Below are 17,975 nucleotides of genomic sequence, written 5' to 3'. Positions count from 1 at the left end.
CAACCAATCCATTCTAAAAGAGATCAGTCCTGGGTGTTCATTGGAAGCACTGATGGTAAAGCTGAAACTCCACTACTTTGGCCACCACATGCGAAGAGCTGACTCATTGGAAAGACTCTGATGCTGGGAGGGATTGGGGGCAGGAGGAGAAGGGGACGACAGAGGATGAGATGGCTGGATGGTATCACCGACTCGATGGACATGAGTTTGAGTGAACTCCAGGAGTTGGTGATGGACAGGGAGGCCTGGCGTGCTGCAATTCATGGGGTCGCAAAGAGTTGGACACGACTGAGCAACAGAAGTGAACTGAAAACTTATTAAATATCTGCTGTTTAATAGGTATTTTACATGGCATACTTTATAGCTTGGGATCTATATGAATATACAACAATATATAACAAACTATATAACAATAGATAACTATATAACAATATATAACAAACTTGGGATCTATATGAATATATCTGTTTTACATATTATTACATCTCCATCGAGAGTCACAAAAATGTTCTACCTCTACCTCAAAGAAGACATTTAAATCCAGGCTACATTTTGGTTCCAGAACAAATATTCTTTTTTTTTTAATTGGTTATTTATTTATTTGGCTGCATCAGGTCTTAGTTGTTGGGGTGGGCAGGCTCAGTAACTGTGGCCTGGGGGGCTTAGTTGCCCCATTGCATGTGGGGTCTCAGTTCTCCAACCTGGGATCAAACCCACTTCTGCTGCACTGAAAGGCAGATTCTTGTCCACTAGACCACCAGGGAAGTCCCCCAGAGCAAATATTCTGTATGGAAAATTTTAGTTTGTTTTCATGGAGCAAGTGACGTGATGTGAGAAAATATGTATGTGTGGATTCAGCTCTAGAATTTTATCTACACTATTCCAATGTTGATAGTCTAGGGTTGTAAAAACATTCATAGACATGAAAGAGTTATATCTCACTTATTTCTTTGTCTGCTGCTGCTGCTAAGTCACTTCAGTCATGTCCAACTCTGCAACCCCATGGACTGCAGCCTACCAGGCTCCTCCGTCCATGGGATTTTCCAGACAAGGGTGCCATTGCCTTCTCCGTATTTCTTTGTCTAAGGTTGTTTTAATGTTAAATCTCAATCTCACACAGAGTTAATTCATGTTAAGTAAGCAAGTAGAAGGGGTTACCCAAAAGACCACATACTGTGGTTCAAATAGCCCTTGATTTAGAAGTTGCTTCTTTCATGAAAATGATAGCTTCAGGTTTTGACTCTTTTATCTTCTTTTGGTGTTGAGGGAAATAAAACTTAACTTGCTAAAGTAGATGTTTAGTTTAATGTGTTGTTTTATCTATATAAGGTAGATACCTCAAGGTGTTATAATAAACCTGATGAATTGAACTGGAAGTTAACTGTAGAGAAGATCAGGTGCATGTCAGTCTAACAGACTGTAGTGAGTTGAACTAAGGTTCTCTTGACATTAATGTTTTGCTTTGGCAGGCTATACTCATTAGTTTTAGTAACTTCTGTTACTTGAGTGAAGCCCAGACCTTCCTCAGTTCAGTTCAGTTCAGTCGCTCAGTTGTGTCTGACTCTTTGCTACCCCATGAATCGCAGCACTCCAGGCCTCCCTGTCCATCACCAACTCCTGCAGTTCACCCAAACTCATGTGCATTGAGTCGGTGATGCCATCCAGCCATCTCATCCTCTGTCATCCCCTTCTCCTCCTGCCCCCAGTCCCTCCCAGATGAAGGTAAAGACAATACCTCGTGGAGAAGGAAATGGCAACCCACTCCAGTATTCTTGCCTAGAAAATCCCATGGACAGAGGAGCCTGGTTGGCTACTGTCCATGGGGTCGCCAAGAGAAAAAAAAAAAAAGACAATACCTCGAATCTCTATCCTACTTTTTAACTCATAGCTTAGGATAAGAGCTCAATGGGTTGGTAGCTGGCCGTAAGATTTATGTAGCCTAGTAGAGTAATTGAACTAAGGGTAAATGGCTATTTTTTAAACCTGTATTATTGCCTTTGAAATTAAGAGTTTCAAAGGAGTTGTTCTATTTTAATGTACTGAGACCTAAAAGAGTATCTATTAATATCTATGCATTGATGTCATGGCCCAGTTTGAACCTTAATTCCGTGAAGCCCATGTGCCCTCAGAGATAAATGGTTCTCTCCAAATTGCTGTATGTAACAAAAAGGAAAAGCAGACATGATAGCTTGTCTACTCTGCAGTTTTAAAGTCTTGCTTTGATGAGTAGCTGACTTTTATCCTATTTCAAAAATATTACCTTTGGAGTCTAAAACTTAAACTACAAAGAAGGAAAAGAGAGATCATATTTATAAAAAAAATTATCTTTCATATTTAATATAGCACACTTCACCTGGGAAACTTTATATAGAATCTATAGGATGCTAGTCATAGATCACTCAGAAGTACATAAAATTAGGGATTTCCTTTCACCTTCTGTTGAGAGAAAGTGCTAAATATTTGATTCTATGTTTTCCTTTGTACATGGACCCACTAAATATTGCCTATAACACTCCCCAAGTTATTTTAAAAATAAGCTTCAAAATAATGGACTGGAAGATGCTATAAATCTATGGAAACTACATTTTCAGTAAAAAATATACCTTGCAAAAATATGTTTGATGCCCAAAAAGGTAGAATTATTCTGTTTTATATACACATTATTCATTGTGCTGACATAATCTTTATTATATCTACTCAGCAACTGTGGTGCTTTGTCAGGAGAACTTGCTGCAAAAGGGTGATACCTACTAAATGTTCATCATACTTTCTTCCCAACTCCTAAAACTATTTAGGAATGGTGCCTCAGATAAGATTGAAGAAGGAAAGGAACAATCGGGCAGTGGCCACCTCCAGTGTCAGGAGTAAAATAAGGAGTAGAAAGAAAAAAGGATATAATCCTAAATGTTGTACAGAAAACTCTATTTGCATCAATACATTTTTGGATCTACTTTTAGGCTTAATAACTTAAGTTACTGAATAAAGTAAAATTGCAATTTTTCTTTCCTTGGTTGACTACTACCTGGCGAAATTTTAATACAAGCCGAGGAATGACTTGATGTTGGCATTTTAAGAGAAAAGGGAGCAGTGATGACTGAAGACACCAGTCTATAGAGCATCAACTATAGATTTTATACTTTATATATACCAGTTCATTTAATATCACTATGACTTTGCCACGTAGATTATATCCCCATTTTGCAAAAAGAGAGAGAGATTAAGAGCAGTTAAATGTTTTATACAAGATTAAAGAGCTTTTAAGAGGTGAAATCAGATTCAAACTAATTCTAATTCTAAAATCTCAACATTTTCTGCTATATTACTGTAACTCTAAATAACCCATAGACTCAGTAATCTGATCTGTTATAATTCAGTGTTACTGAATTAATTAAATTCAATGTTTTTCCTGTCAATAGTAGTGAATAAATGTATTCTTCATTGGAGTCTTACTTGGTTCCTAAATTGAGGGTTGTGTTCACAAAGCCTAGCTAGCTGGCTTTGGCAAATGCTTACTTGCCCTTGTATTCAGCTTTCCATCTCATAAAAGCTGAGAAAATGCTGACAGCATGTGGCTGAAAATTATTTCCCTTCATCCTTTTCTTTATAAATTGCTGTTTATTTAGCCCTATGATGCATTATATAATTCTATTCTCTAGCTGCTTTCTTTTAATGCACTATCGATAAACCAGTGAGAGTATATTTCTTGAGTAAACAGAAAGTTCTTTCAAATGATCACCTCTGGAAATATGCTATTTACAATAAACAAGAACAAAATTCTGTTGGGCATTTTCTGAATCAAAAGGATAAACAGAAAATCCCCCCCTGAAAGAATTCACAGGCTATCAAAGCGGGAAGGAAGGAATCTATGACTTCACAGAAGAGCCATGTCGTATGGTTGTTATAAAGATTAAATGAGCGCCTTCACTGTGGTCCAGGGGCTAAGGCTGTGCACTGTCAGCGCAGGGGCCTGGGTCTCATCCCTGGTCAGGAAACCAGAGAGCTTCCCAGGTGTCTCCGTGGTAAAATCGCTTGCCAGTTCAGAAGATGCAGGCAACGTGAGTTCAGTCCCTGGGTTAAGAAGATCCCCTGGAATAGGAAATGGCAACCCACTCCAGTATTCTTTCTTGGGAAATCCCACGGACAGTGGAACCTGGCATCTGTCTACAGTCCATGGGGTTGCAAAGAACTGGACACAACTGAGCATGCCTGCACAGGAAACTAGATCTGAATGCCGCAGCTGAGACCAAGCCAGCCAAATAATTAGATGAAATAAAAAAGATTAAATGAGTTATTGTAGGGAATATATCTGAGACAACGCTTGACATACAGGAAGTGCTGTGTAAGCACTAGGTATTATTACAAAGTGACAAAAAAAAAGAGTGCTATGGGCATGGAACACAAGAGTGGGAAAGGCAATTTCTAGAAGCTTTGGTGTACTTTCAGCTCATCCACTCAAAGTTGATGCCCCATAGTGACAGGGCAGAAAGAGTTGTCAGTGGGCCGCAAGTGAGCATGCAGGCCAAGATGAGACTGACTGTTTTCCAAATCTGAAGTCTAGCTAAATATGTTATACCTTGGAATTGTGTAAGGCTTTTTTTTTTTTTTTCTTCGCCCTTTTAGAATTAAAAATCTCTTAGAAAACAATTTCATTTCCTTCTAAAACCAAGCTATGATAATCTGTAATTTAGCATAGAAATAAAACAGCAGGGGAAAAGATTTTTCCCAAGCAATAACAGCACACCTTGCTTCACATATGTTCCCAAAGACAACACCAACGTGGAAAGATGCCTCTGTGCTGAGAAAGTTACCGTTTAAACTGTTGGATTGCAGCTAGGCACGTGTGACACTGTCGTCTTGTCCAGGGTGATGGAACCTCTTCAGCTTCTTTTGCTTTTCTTTGTGCACGCCCCTGTTCAAAGTTTGGCTAGAACAGAAGGAAAGAAGTTCCAAGGTAAAACCAGCATAGGCAATTCAAACATTCTACCAGGATTCATTATCCCTAGTGGTAGAGTGAAAAGATGCCTTGCCTTTCATTTACGAAACACTTTATCTGAATTAAAAAAATAACCTAAAAGCCTCTGGCAAGGATGAGATAAACTGAGAAGCAAAAGGCCCAGATAATTCAAACTACATCATCAACTATTGAAAAGGAGAACTGGCAGTGTTCTCAAATACCCACAGAGTCCTCTTTTAAAGAGAAAAAAAAAAGTGTATGAAACTTTAATTTTTAGAGCAGCTTTAGATTCCTAGAAAAACTGAGAGGAAGGTACAGAGATTTCCTTTATTCTTCCTGCTCCTCACATGTATATTCTCCCCATTATCAGCATCTCCCTCCACAGTGGTGGGCTTCCCTGGTGGTTCAGTGGTAAAGAATCTACTTGCCAGTGCAGGAGATGTGGGTTCGATCCCTGAGTCAGAAAGATACCCTGGAGAAAGAAATGGCTACCCACTCCAGTATACTTGCCTAGGAATTCCCATGGACAGAGAGAGCCTGGTGGACCACAGTCCATAGGGTTGCAAAAGAGTCAGACTGGCCTGAGTGGCTAAACAGCAAACAATCACAGTGGTACATTGCTTACAGTGGGTGAACTTAACCTTGGACACGCCATTATGACCTAAAGTCCATGGTTACACGGTTCATTCTTGGTTTTGCATACCATATGCTTTTAGACAATTAGAGTCTCTTGTTTAAGAGAGCTTACTGCTTTTGTGGTGAAAATGCAGGTGAAGAGGCTTGATTTTCATGAGGTGATTGTGCTTCAGGCAAGGGCACAGATCTTCAACCCAGAGCAATAACAGTACAATTCCTGGAGCCTGCAGCCTTCGTGCTGCCATTCTGGCTTAATGACTTTTACTGTTTAATATATTACAAAGACTTTGGACTTCAAAAATAATGAAGTACAAACATGAATGACAATTGTAACATGTATTTTTACTGATGATTGAGAAGAAAGGGACTACACATCACATATTTTAGATTTTGACCTTACATAGAGTTACTTTACCCATGTGAGTGAAAATGGAGAAAAATGCAGGTTTGGAGAATTTTGTTTGTTTGTTTGACTTAGCTCCTTTTAAGAATTCATATGCTAAGTGTCCTTTACTGAAATCATGTATTGCAGTAGATTAAACCGGTGGCTTTCAAACTTGTTGGCTATAAGCCTTAATGAATATGACTTCCCTGGTGGCTCAGATGGTAAAGCGTCTGCCTACAATGCAGGAGACCTGGGTTCCATCCCTGGGTGGGGAAGATCCTCTGGAGAAGGAAATAGCAACCCACTCCAGTACTCTTGTCTGGAAAATCCTATGGGTGGAGGAGCCTGGTAGTTACAGTCCATGGGGTTGCAAAGAGTCAGACACAGCCGAGCAACTTCACTTTACTTTCTTTCTTAATGAATATATTTTTTTTTAATATTGCAGTCCATTAAATTGTTGTTCAGTCGCTAAGTTGCATCTGACTCTTTGCAACCCTGTGAACTGCAGCATGCCAGGCTTCCCTGTCCTTCAGTATCTCTTGGGGTTTGCTTAAGCTCATGTCCATTGAGTTGGTGATGCCATACAACCATCTCCTCCTCTCTTGACCCCTTCTTCTCCTGCCCTCAACCTCTCCCAGCATCAGGGGCTTGTCCAATGAGTCAGCTCTTTGAAAAATACAGACATACTTATTTGAAACAAACGTATTGTTCTTATTTTAATTTTGATCACAATCCATGTAACTCCCAGTTTGGACAAAAACAAAGTAGATAAAAACTTCTTATGCTTTTGCCCATAAGGCAACATTTTTAAACAGGAAAAATTAAACCGGTGTTTAAATTTAAAAGGGTAAATAAATATATTATCAAGAACACACAATGTACTTCATCTTTTAAAAACTTTTGATAAAATTTATGTTGAGAACTAATAATTCAGTTATTAATTAATCTGGAAGGAAATATTCCCAAATATTTCTAGATTAGAACTTGGAAACAAATGGGGTATTCCAAGTTAGAGGCTAAAATTTTAATTTAAAATGTTTTATAAATGATCTATACTAAATGGTATCCAGCAAACTTTTAACTTTAAAAATAAAAATTACAAAAAAAGCAAATTGGTATCCACATTTTTATTGTTTCCTCATACTTGATAGTTCTGATAAAGTCTGTCTTCATAGATCTTGTTTCTAGAAATGTTTACTCAAACTGCAACATTTTAGTTAGGCCCGGAGAGGGAAGCCTAGACTTGAGAGACTTTAGCAGTTAAGATTTTCAGAACTCTCAGTATTCAATTTTCTAGAAGTAGAGAATTAAGAGGAAAAAGGAAACTTTATGAAGCCCTTATATGAAAATGGATATTACTAAACATGTGTTAAAGTGTCTGTTCATAAATGCAACATATGTGTACTTGCAACAGAAAATTGAATATATAAATTTCTAACTCAAAAGAAGAAGTCTGGGTTGAAGATACAGATTTGGGACCATTCAGTAATTAAGAGAGCAATAAATGGGTATAGAATAAGAATGCAACTCTTAGATTCACTCTTATCTACCGATTGATAAAGAACTGGGGCTCCATGATGATAAATAACATCAGAAGAATGGTTGGGGTGGGGGGTATAGAAAGGTGAGATTTTAAGGCAGTGAGGTATAAATTCCTTTTTACCATGGAAAAAATTCCTTTTTACCAAGGCATGATCAAATTCAGCAGATGTCTCATAGAAGTACTGAGGGAAAAAATCACTTTGATTTGGAAACTAGAAATTATTGGCAGTCTTAGTGAAAACAAATTCATTTAAATGATGCTGAAAGTTAGGTTTTACTGGGATGATAGCAAAATTGAAGGCAAGAAGAATAAATATAATTTTCCACTAAGCCACACCCACAGAATAATAGAATTTAAAATTTGTAAGATGTCGTCTTAGCAGAAAGCATAAGAAATTTTGTTTTACTAGATAGGGGGTGATTTACCTGATTCATTATTCACAAAGAGCATAAATAAATTTGTGACAAATTCTTGAATGCTGAAGGAAAGTCCTGGATGAGTATAGGATTTTTAAGCCATTGTATTGGGGAGGCAGATGCAGTATTCTACAGAGCTCTCCTTGATGTCACTACTAAACAGACCAATAATCTAAGATTTATTATGACCTTACACATTGCTTTTTTACTTCTCCATATAGGATAGAGTTGAAAAAGCTAGTGAGTGATGAGTGATCACTGTATCTCCCTCAAGTGTCTTCAAGAGGTAGATTCTGGGCATCAAGAGTCGTTTTTGTTGAGAGTAATTTGATAAAAAGGATTCCAACAAGAGGCTTAGTAGAGGTTTTGGTCTTACAGGAACAGGGTATAGTAAACAAATCGATACTGAGGTCAGCCGTGAGTGAATAGGTTGCTGTTGTAACGACCAAGGTGCCAGAAGTCATGAAGCTGTAATATTGATCCTGCATTTATTGCAATTTATATTTTGAGTACCTCAGGACCCTTAGTAAGTAAGTAATATTTTTTCTACTCTGTGTCCCCAAGGTTTTTTTTTTTTTTTTTGGTATTCTAAATTTTATTTTGTTTGTCTAATGGATTTCTTTTTTTTAGTTTAAATTTATTTTAATTGGAGGCTAATTACTTTACAATATTGTATTGGTTTTGCCATACATCAACATGAATCTTTCACGGGTGTACACGTGTTCCCCATCCTGACCCCGCTTCCCACCTCCCTCTCTGTACCATCCCTCTGGGTCATCTCAGTGCACCAGCCCCAAGCATCCTGTATTCTGCATTGAACCTGGACTGGCGGTTCGTTTCTTATATGATATTACACATGTTTCAATGCCATTCTCCCAAATCATGCCACCCTCTCCCTCTCCCACAGAGTCCAAAAGACTGTTCTATAAATCTGTGTCTCTTTTGCTCTCTCACATACAGGGTTATCATTACCGTCTCTAAATTCCATATATATGCCTGAGTATAGTGTATTGGTATTTTTCTTTCTGGCTTACTTCACTCTGTATAATAGGCTCCAGTTTCATCCACCTCATTAGAACTGATTCAAATGTATTCTTTTTAATGGCTGAGTAATACTCTATTGTATATATGTACCACTGCTTTCTTATCCATTCATCTGCTGATGGACATCTAGGTTGCTTCCATGACCTGGCTATTATAAACAGTGCTGCAATGAACACTGGAGTACATGTGTCTCTTTCAATTCTGGTTTCCTCAGTGTGTATGCCCAGCAGTGGGATTGCTAGATCATAAGGCAGTTCTATTTCCAGTTTTTTAAGGAATCTCTACACTGTTCTCCATAATGGTTGTACTAGTTTGCATTCCCACCAACAGTGTAAGAGGGTTCCCTTTTCTCCACACCCTCTCCAGCATTTATTGCTTATAGACTTTTGGATTGCAGCCATTCTGACTGGCGTGAAATGGTACCTCATAGCGGTTTTGATTTGCATTTCTCTGATAATGAGTGATGTTGAGCATCTTTTCATGTGTTTGTTAGCCATCTGTATGTCTTCTTTGGAGAAATGTCTATTTAGTTCTTTGGCCCATTTTTTGATTGGGTCGTTTAGTTTTCTGGAATTGAGCTGCAGGAGTTGCTTGTATATTTTTGAGATTAGTTGTTTGTCAGTTGCTTCATTTGCTATCATTTTCCCCCATTCTGAAGGCTGTCTTTTCACTTTGCTTATAGTTTCCTTTGTTGTGCAGAAGCTTTTAATTTTAATTAGGTCCCATTTGTTATTTTTGCTTTTATTTCCAGTATTCTGGGAGGTGGGTCATAGAGGATCCTCTGTGATTTATGTTGGAGAGTGTTTTGCCTATGTTCTCCTTATAGTTTCTGGTCTTACGTTTAGATCTTTAATCCATTTTGAGTTTATTTTTGTGTATGGTGTTAGAAAGTGTTCTAGTTTCATTCTTTTACAAATGGTTGACCAGTTTTCCCAGCACCACTTGTTAAAGAGATTGTCTTTTCTCCATTGTATATTCTTGCCTCCTTTGTCAAAGCTAAGGTGTCCATAGGTGCGTTGATTTATCTCTGGGCTTTCTATTTTGTTCCATTGATCTATATTTCTGTCTTTGTGCCAGTACCATATTGTCTTGATGACTGTGACTTTGTAGTAGAGCCTGAAGTCAGGCAGGTTGGAAAAGAAGAAGTAAAACTCTCACTGTTTGCAGATGACATGATCCTCTACATAGAAAACCCTAAGGACTCCACCAGAAAATTACTAGAGCTAATCAATGAATATAGTAAAGTTTCAGGATATAAAATCAACACACAGAAATCCCTTGCATTCTTATACACTAATAATGAGAAAATAGAAAGAGAAATTAAGGAAACAATTCCATTCACCATTGCAATGAAAAGAATAAAATACTTAGGAACATATCTACCTAAAGAAACTAAAGACCTATATATAGAAAACTATAAAACACTGGTGAAAGAAATCAAAGAGGACACTAATAGATGGAGAAATATACCATATTCAGGGATTGGAAGAATCAGTGTAGTGAAAATGAGTATACTACCCAAAGCAATGTATAGATTCAGTGCAATCCCTATCAAGCTACCAATGGTATTTTTCACAGAGCTAGAACAAATAATTTCACAATTTGCATGGAAATACAAAAAACCTCGAATAGTGAAAGCAATCTTGAGAAAGAAGAATGGAACTGGAGGAATCAACCCAAGTTTTAATGTACAGTGTTAGTAACAGCTTCAGCATACCTAAGGTTTAGAAAATACTAACATTTTAGATTACTAATGAGCAAAAGCCCAACATAAATTGTTATATGGCATTATTATCCTGTCCAAGCATTCTAATAAGCAAGAAGTTTCTATAACAGATTCCTCTGATCAACTATTTTAAAGTGTCTTCGCAATTTTTTAAAAATTATTTTTATATAATAAAATCCTACTACTTGCATTTAAAACCCAAGATCCTGATCACCAGTTCCAATGTGTTGGGGGATTTTTCCCTCACCACCTGGAAGTTCTACAACACTGAGTGTCCTACCATTCAACTCAATTCTGATAGTATCTACTAAGAGATAATTTTAGATCCCACAAATTAAGGACTCAGTCCCACAAGGTTGGATTTTCCAGGCAGCTCAGTGGTAAAGAATTTGCCTGTCAATGCCAGAGACGTGGGTTTGATCCCTGGGTTGGGAAGATCCCCTGGAGAAAGAAATGGCAATCCACTCCAATATTCTTGCCTGGGAAAATCCCATGGATGGAGGAGCCTGGCAGACTACAGTCCATGGGATCACAAAAGAGTCGGACATGACTTAGAGACTAAACAACCTAGTTTAGTCCCACCCTTAATTCAGATGCTATTTGCAAGCTCAGGTTGCTACCCATGCTAATGACCAACTGGCTGTAGATCCCAAGTTCTACAACCCCTCCTTTTGTTTGGTTAATATGCTGCAGTGGCCCACAGAACTTGAAACCGTTTACGTGCTTGATTGTCATCGTTGCCATGGTCAGTAACTCAGTTGTGTCCTGCTCTTTGAGCCTCATGCATTGTAGCCTGCCAGGCTCCTCTGTCCATGGAATGTTACAGGTAAGAATACTACAGTGGGTTGCTGTTTCCTACCCCAGAGGATTTTCCCGACACAGGGATCAAACCTGTGTTGCTTGTGTCTCCTGCACTGGTAGGTAGATTCTTTACCTCTACACCACCTGGGAAGCCCCAACTTGCTTGACTATGGATTTACTATTATAGGATATAATTCAGGAATAGCCAGATGGGAGAGATGTGTACAGGAAAACATGGGGAAAAGCCACTGAACTTCCATGCCCTTCAGGTGAGATGCATTTTGGAATCTCTTAAATGTTTACCAACTCTGAAGTTCTCTGAACCTTGACCTTTTGGGATTTTATGGAGGCTGTGTACAGTGCCCATCTTCCCTCCCCAGTGGTTTGGGGGGGTGGGAGAGATGAGACTGAAAGTTCCTAACTTCCAATCACTAGGTTGGCTGCATTGTCAACCAGCCCCTGTCCTTGGATGTGGTCCAAAAGTCACATAAGTAACATAACAAAAGGCACCTTTATCTCTCTCATCATTTAGGAAATTCAAAGAGTGTTAGGAACTCTATCCCAGAAATCACAATACCACGAAAAGAAACCTGAAAATCATTTGTTTTCAGTGAATAACCATATATAGTCAATCATGATTGGTCTAGTTTTATTTTCTGCCCTTGTAACTCTTGGGGGAGATGAAGTGATACCATTAAAAAAAAATGTTAAAACGTGCTTTCTGGTTATGGCTTTGTACATATTTGGTGACTTGTTTAAAACATAATTAGAACTCGAAGCATACCCCTGGGTAATACTTGCCTTACTGGAGTTATTTACGTATTTTCTTCCTTTAAACTATGAATTTAAGGTCAGGGTTATTGTTTAATTTTATTTTATTTGTATGTTAGTGATTATACAATACCTGGTAAATGAGTACTCAGTAATTATTTACTGAATAAGTAACTGAATTTAAAAGTTAACAATTAGATCAGTGTCACCTAAATCAAATATAAAGTCGTGAGAAGGAATGTCCAACACAAAGCAAATGGATACTTTAAAATGTGGTTCTTTCTCAGTTAAAAGATGGTGTCAATAAAATGAATTACTCCAAGGAACAAACTGTAATTTTTTATGAAGAGATGGTAGGTCAAGATAAACATGAACTGAAATAATCCGAGGCATGGAAACACTGTCTTCTTCAAAACAGAATAAATCTGCAGCAGCTATCGTTGTTTCTCTTCTCTACCCAAGAGTTCAGTACTAATTTTAAAAGAGGAAAGAAGTCATAATTGAAGCTAAGCTAGTTTTCCATGTGTTGCATTGGTAAGCAGAAGCTGCAGAAACATTCAGACCCATTCAAAAGAATGAAACTCCATCTGTAGAGTGTTATGTGCTTGGGGTCAAGTGAAGGATAACCCAGGAAAATACCAGTAGTCATTTCTGTTTGTGGGAAGAACTCTTGAAATATGCAAAGAAATGAAATTCTAGGACTCTTAAGAAGCAGGATCTGATAGGAGGTGTTAGTGTTACCTTTATTACTGGAGTGGGTATCCATTCTCTTCTCTAGGGGATCTTCCTAACCCAGGGATCCAACCCAGGTCTCCTGCATTGCAAACAAATCCATTACTGTCTGAGCCACCAGGGCAAAGACACCTTTATAGTAGGTAAGAATTAGAGGTATAGAAGAAGGAGCGTGCATTTACCATCCCATCCTTGTGCCCTAGAAGGCAGCCCTTAGGGGATGACACAGGTGGAAACCAGGAAGAGATGGATTGCTTTCTCCAGGGAGACTCTTCTTTTTCGTGTGTGTATTATTTACATTTGTTTCTTTGAAAATACTTTCTGAGGTCAATGTGGAGAAGGGAAAATTCCTTGCCCAGAGTTTACTTTCTCAATTCTTGAGTTGGGACTCAAATCAGAAATTGTGATCTAAGCGTAATGCATGTTTTATTTATGGATAATCCATTAAACCTTTATTAATAAGGAGTAAATGGTAATTTTCTACCCAATTTGTTCTGTCTTTTGTGGGAGGAAATTGATTTTCCTCATCTTTATGTGTGAAACTCCAGTGTCTTGGTCTCCAGAAGGGAATGAGCATGCTTGGAAATCAACAGCAAAGGAATGAGCTGCTTTCCAGGAGCACGTGAGAAACTTTTTTTCCCCCTCCTCCAGCTGTATTTATTTATTTATTTTGTAAAATAGGAAGGCTTTTATTTGCTTGTTTTTTCTATACAATAGGTATTTGTTGGTTATCCATTTAAATTATATCAGTGTGTACATGACTTTCTCCAAGTCCCGAATTATCCCTTCCCCCAGGCAGCAATAATTTTGTTTTCTAAGTCTATGAATCTCTCTGTTTTGAAAGTACCATTTCCATTTCATTTGTACTGTTTCTTCTTACTTTCCACATAAAAGGGGCGTCGTGACATTTCTCCTTCTCTGACTTACTTCACTCAGTATGACGTTCTCTAGGTCCTTCCGTGTTGCTGCAAATGGCGTTCCTTCCTTCTTTCTAATGCTTGAGTAATATTCCATTGTATCTATGTACCACATCATCTTTATCCATTCCTCTGTGGATGGACATTTGTGTTGCTTCCGTGTCTTGGCTATCGTAAACAGTGCTGCAAAGAACACTGAGGTGCATGTATCCTTTTGGACCATGTTTTTCTCTGGATCGCTAATTATCAGAGAAATGCAAACCAAAACTACAATGAGATATCACCTTACACTTGGCAGAATAGTATCATCAAAAGATCCACAAACAACAAATGCTGGAGAGTGGAGAGAAGGGAATCCTCCTGTACCATTGGTGGGAATCCTCCGTTACTATTGGCACAGCCACCATGGAGAACAGTATGGAGGGCCCTTAAGAAAACTAAAAATAGACCTATACCATATGACCCTGCAATCCCACTCCTGAGCATATATCTATCCATCTATCACTCTATCTGTCAATAAATCTGTCTTCCTTTTGGTACTTTTCAAATTTAATTACAGATAGTTCACCATCTCTAAGCATGTCAGTTTATATATTATCTAGACTATTAATAACTTCTTATAGTTATTTACAGATAAACACATATGAAGTTTATTACCAAGTGTGTTTTCAGCTTGTAAGCCCCTACACATTTGACAGTGTATGTGTAAGTCTTACTACTGGAATTGAGAAGCCTGGATGTCTTTTGTCTCCACAGAGAAATCAGATAAAGTCTTTTAATTTTGCCCCACCCTCACATTCTCCCCCTGCAAATTATTTTCCTATCCATCTGCTATTTCACATGCTCACTGGACACTGCTACAGTTCAAGCCCTCCCTTATGTTTTCCTGTATGTCTCTTCCATCTTTCAATCCATCCTTCTTAAAAATGTCGATTAGCTACCCAAAACAGATTTCAGAGAGTTAAAGCATTGATTTTGCTTTTGCCTGATTTCAATCTAATTCAGAGATGTTAAGTGACAGGGAGTTGTATTGTTGTACTATCCATTACCCACAGGTACATAAAGGGGTAGGTTTGATTGATACAGATGGGAAGGGAAACTAGAGGTTGTGAGGCAGAGAGTACCACCACTGCTCTTTGATGCTTTTCTGGCTGCTGCAGCTCACCTACACAGTTATTAGAAAAGGCTTCTGCCCTGGTCTGGTAAAGGGACCAGGATTTTGCTTTTCTTTTTTTTTTTTTTTTAGTTTCCAGGACTGTTATGATATACAGTAAAATTGGGGGAAGTGATATTAAGAATACTGATCAACTTTACCAGTCTCTTTCCAATGATCTCCTATGGTCTTCAGTTTCTTTATCTGTCAAATGAGGGGCTGGACCAGAAAAATATTAACTATGGTTCCATTCTGTTTTATAAATCTGTGGATTCTATTTAGTTTTTCAAAAAGATGCTTGTGGGATTTCTATCCAGAACAGAAAGATGGGAGATAGTAGAGAAGCAAGATTAGATTGCCTAAGTTCACCTTCTAGTTATATGGCATTAGTTAATTATTCTGAATTTATTTTTCTCTAAGATAGGAATAATAGTAATTCTTCCTTCGTAAACTGTTGTGAGAATTAGATGTGTGGAACAATGCGTGGCGCATGGTAACCATTCAAAGAATGTGCTGCTTCTGTTATGTGTTGTATTTGGTGTTGTACCGGATGGAAATAAATGGTGGCGTGAAGAGGGCGGGTTTTGAAAGGAAGAATGATGTGTTCTCTAAGAACTCTGCTGAGAATGAGCAGACTACGGCTCTAATTTCACCCCAGTGTGTACACCAGAGTGTATAACTCTCTTGGCAAGTTCTGTTATATCTCTGGGAGTTTATTTCTTGGACTGAGAATTGAAAGAGTATAGATGAAATAACCTCCCATCTTCTTTGTCAAATTAAAATTCTGATGTAATTCTGACCTATTTTTTAATGGCAGTTTCTGAGTAATGGACACTATACATTTTAAAACTGGTCATGTCTTTTGCTTTGTCTTCTTAGTTTAAAGCTGGACTTGGGACCAAACTTAAACAGTTGTGGAGGTTGTTACCAGGGCTGGCTTCAGGGGTGTGCATGCATGCTCTGTTGTCACGCAGGGGTTCAAGGGCCTTAGAGGACCTTACTCTTGGTTTAATGTTCTGTTGTCACCATCCTGGAATACTTGTATTTATTTATTTTAACAAGGGATACTGCATTTTCATTTTGCACTGGGCTGTGGAGAACTATATAGCTGTTTCTAGATCTTGATACAGATCTTTTTCTTGCTGGGATTCATCTTGGGCTTCATTTTTACTATTCTACCTATTATTCTTTCTCTGATTATTCTGCATGCATTTTGTGAGCTGCCACATTGCCATTTGGTGAACAGGCAGAGAACAGATATATAACAGGCATTGATATTTCTGTGAAGATTTGTTCCCCCAAACTCTTAGTCACATTCCTCTCTTCATCTCAAAGTCAACAACTTTTACTGTTTGTGGTGTTCACATTGGTACTGAGTTATGTATTACTGAGTATCATCATGTAACTTTGCAATGTGGACATCTTTACTTCTCAGGTTATTGTAACCTCTTTGAGCTCTTATATCTCCAGTGGTATCCATCTTCATGGGAATTGATCCTAACATCCTCTAAGGAAATAACTGTTGAATTAATTTAACTAGAGGTTGAATTGATTTAACCAGCTAAAAGGAGAAAAGAAGAGATGTTTTAGCCAAGAAAGGGAAACCTGGAAAAGGACCGTAGAGGGTGGCCACAGAGGATCATCCTTAATCGCTGATTGAATTCCTCTCTTCATAACACCAGTTGTGCAATGATTCTCAATCTTCTTAATCTCTGGAGCCCTTTTCAGTTTTAACAGTTATTGTGGACCTCACAAAGCTTCTGTCCATATGGATTATAGCTAAAGTAAGAAATTTTTACACTGATTATTTATTTATACAGTTTAAAAAGAACAAAATAAACCCATTACATGATAACTTATTAACATATTTTTATGGAAAATATTTTTCCCCCAAACAAAACTTTATGATGAGTGGCCTTATTTTGTGTTTTTCAAATCACTCTTACATCTGGCTTGATAGGAGAAAGCTGGATATTCATATCTGTGCATTCTGTGTAGATTGTAACTTTGTAAAACTCCACTGTATACTCTTGAGAGAATTAGAATATAAAGGGCAAATAATGACTTATTATTATGAAAATAGTCTTTACTTCATGGACCCTTGAAAACGTCACAGGGGCCACAAGTGGTCCCCAAGCCGCTCTTTGAGAGCTGCTGGAGTAGAGGAACTTCTCTCTCCCGTGCTGGTTTTCATATGCAGTGACACAGTGCGCTCTCCCATTCCTTTAGCTGAAAATCTTCACATTTACTAACTTGGATGTTCCAGGGGTTTTCTCAGAGTATAAGAATATCAAGGGCCGGGATCTGAGAGTTATCTAAGATTCTTCTCTTTGCTTACATACTGTGATCATGGTCAGATCCAAAGAGAGAACCAAGCAGTTGACACCCTCACTCATCTAAACTTGAGGCCATAGCCCTTTCTACAGGATGCTCAGTTTCTTAGCATAATTTATTAGCTCCATTATTTTTGATTTGATGATGGAAAACAATAGGATGTGGCTCAGAATAAAATCTTTGGTGAAAAAAAATACTGAAATAATTACTGGAATAAATTACTGTGTCATTCCAGGTGTGATGTTTTGTACATCTTCATGCATATTTTAATTGTTATATTTTGAAAATATGTATCAGGCACTCAGTTTCAGTTTATTACAATTGGCTGCTCTGCATTAACAAGCTTAAGAGTGCCAAAGTTCAGATTAATTATGCAGAATAACACTGACAGACTGTTATTATAAGCTATATTTAATTTGAGCCTACAGATGCTAAGTAAAATAATAATGATAAAGTTATTTACTTACATTTTGCTTCTAACTCAATAGTTTGCAGTGTTAACTTTATAGCTAATCTTTATAAAGCCTGTTCCAAATGGGTATTTGGAACAAATTTCTATTTCT

The 17,975-nt window shown here is 37.8% G+C and overlaps 1 protein-coding gene across 4 annotated transcripts in view; it reads left to right on the top strand.

The window, feature by feature from the left end:
• Window positions 1–17,975, top strand: part of PRKG1 (protein kinase cGMP-dependent 1) — a 1,416,234-nt gene that overhangs the window by 830,757 nt on the left and 567,502 nt on the right. The gene's annotated exons all lie outside the window — the stretch shown is intronic.

The sequence above is a fragment of the Bos indicus genome, chromosome 26 (genome assembly GCF_029378745.1).
Source record: "Bos indicus isolate NIAB-ARS_2022 breed Sahiwal x Tharparkar chromosome 26, NIAB-ARS_B.indTharparkar_mat_pri_1.0, whole genome shotgun sequence".
Lineage (NCBI taxonomy): Eukaryota > Metazoa > Chordata > Mammalia > Artiodactyla > Bovidae > Bos > Bos indicus.
This window is presented reverse-complemented; position numbering and strand designations above follow the sequence as displayed.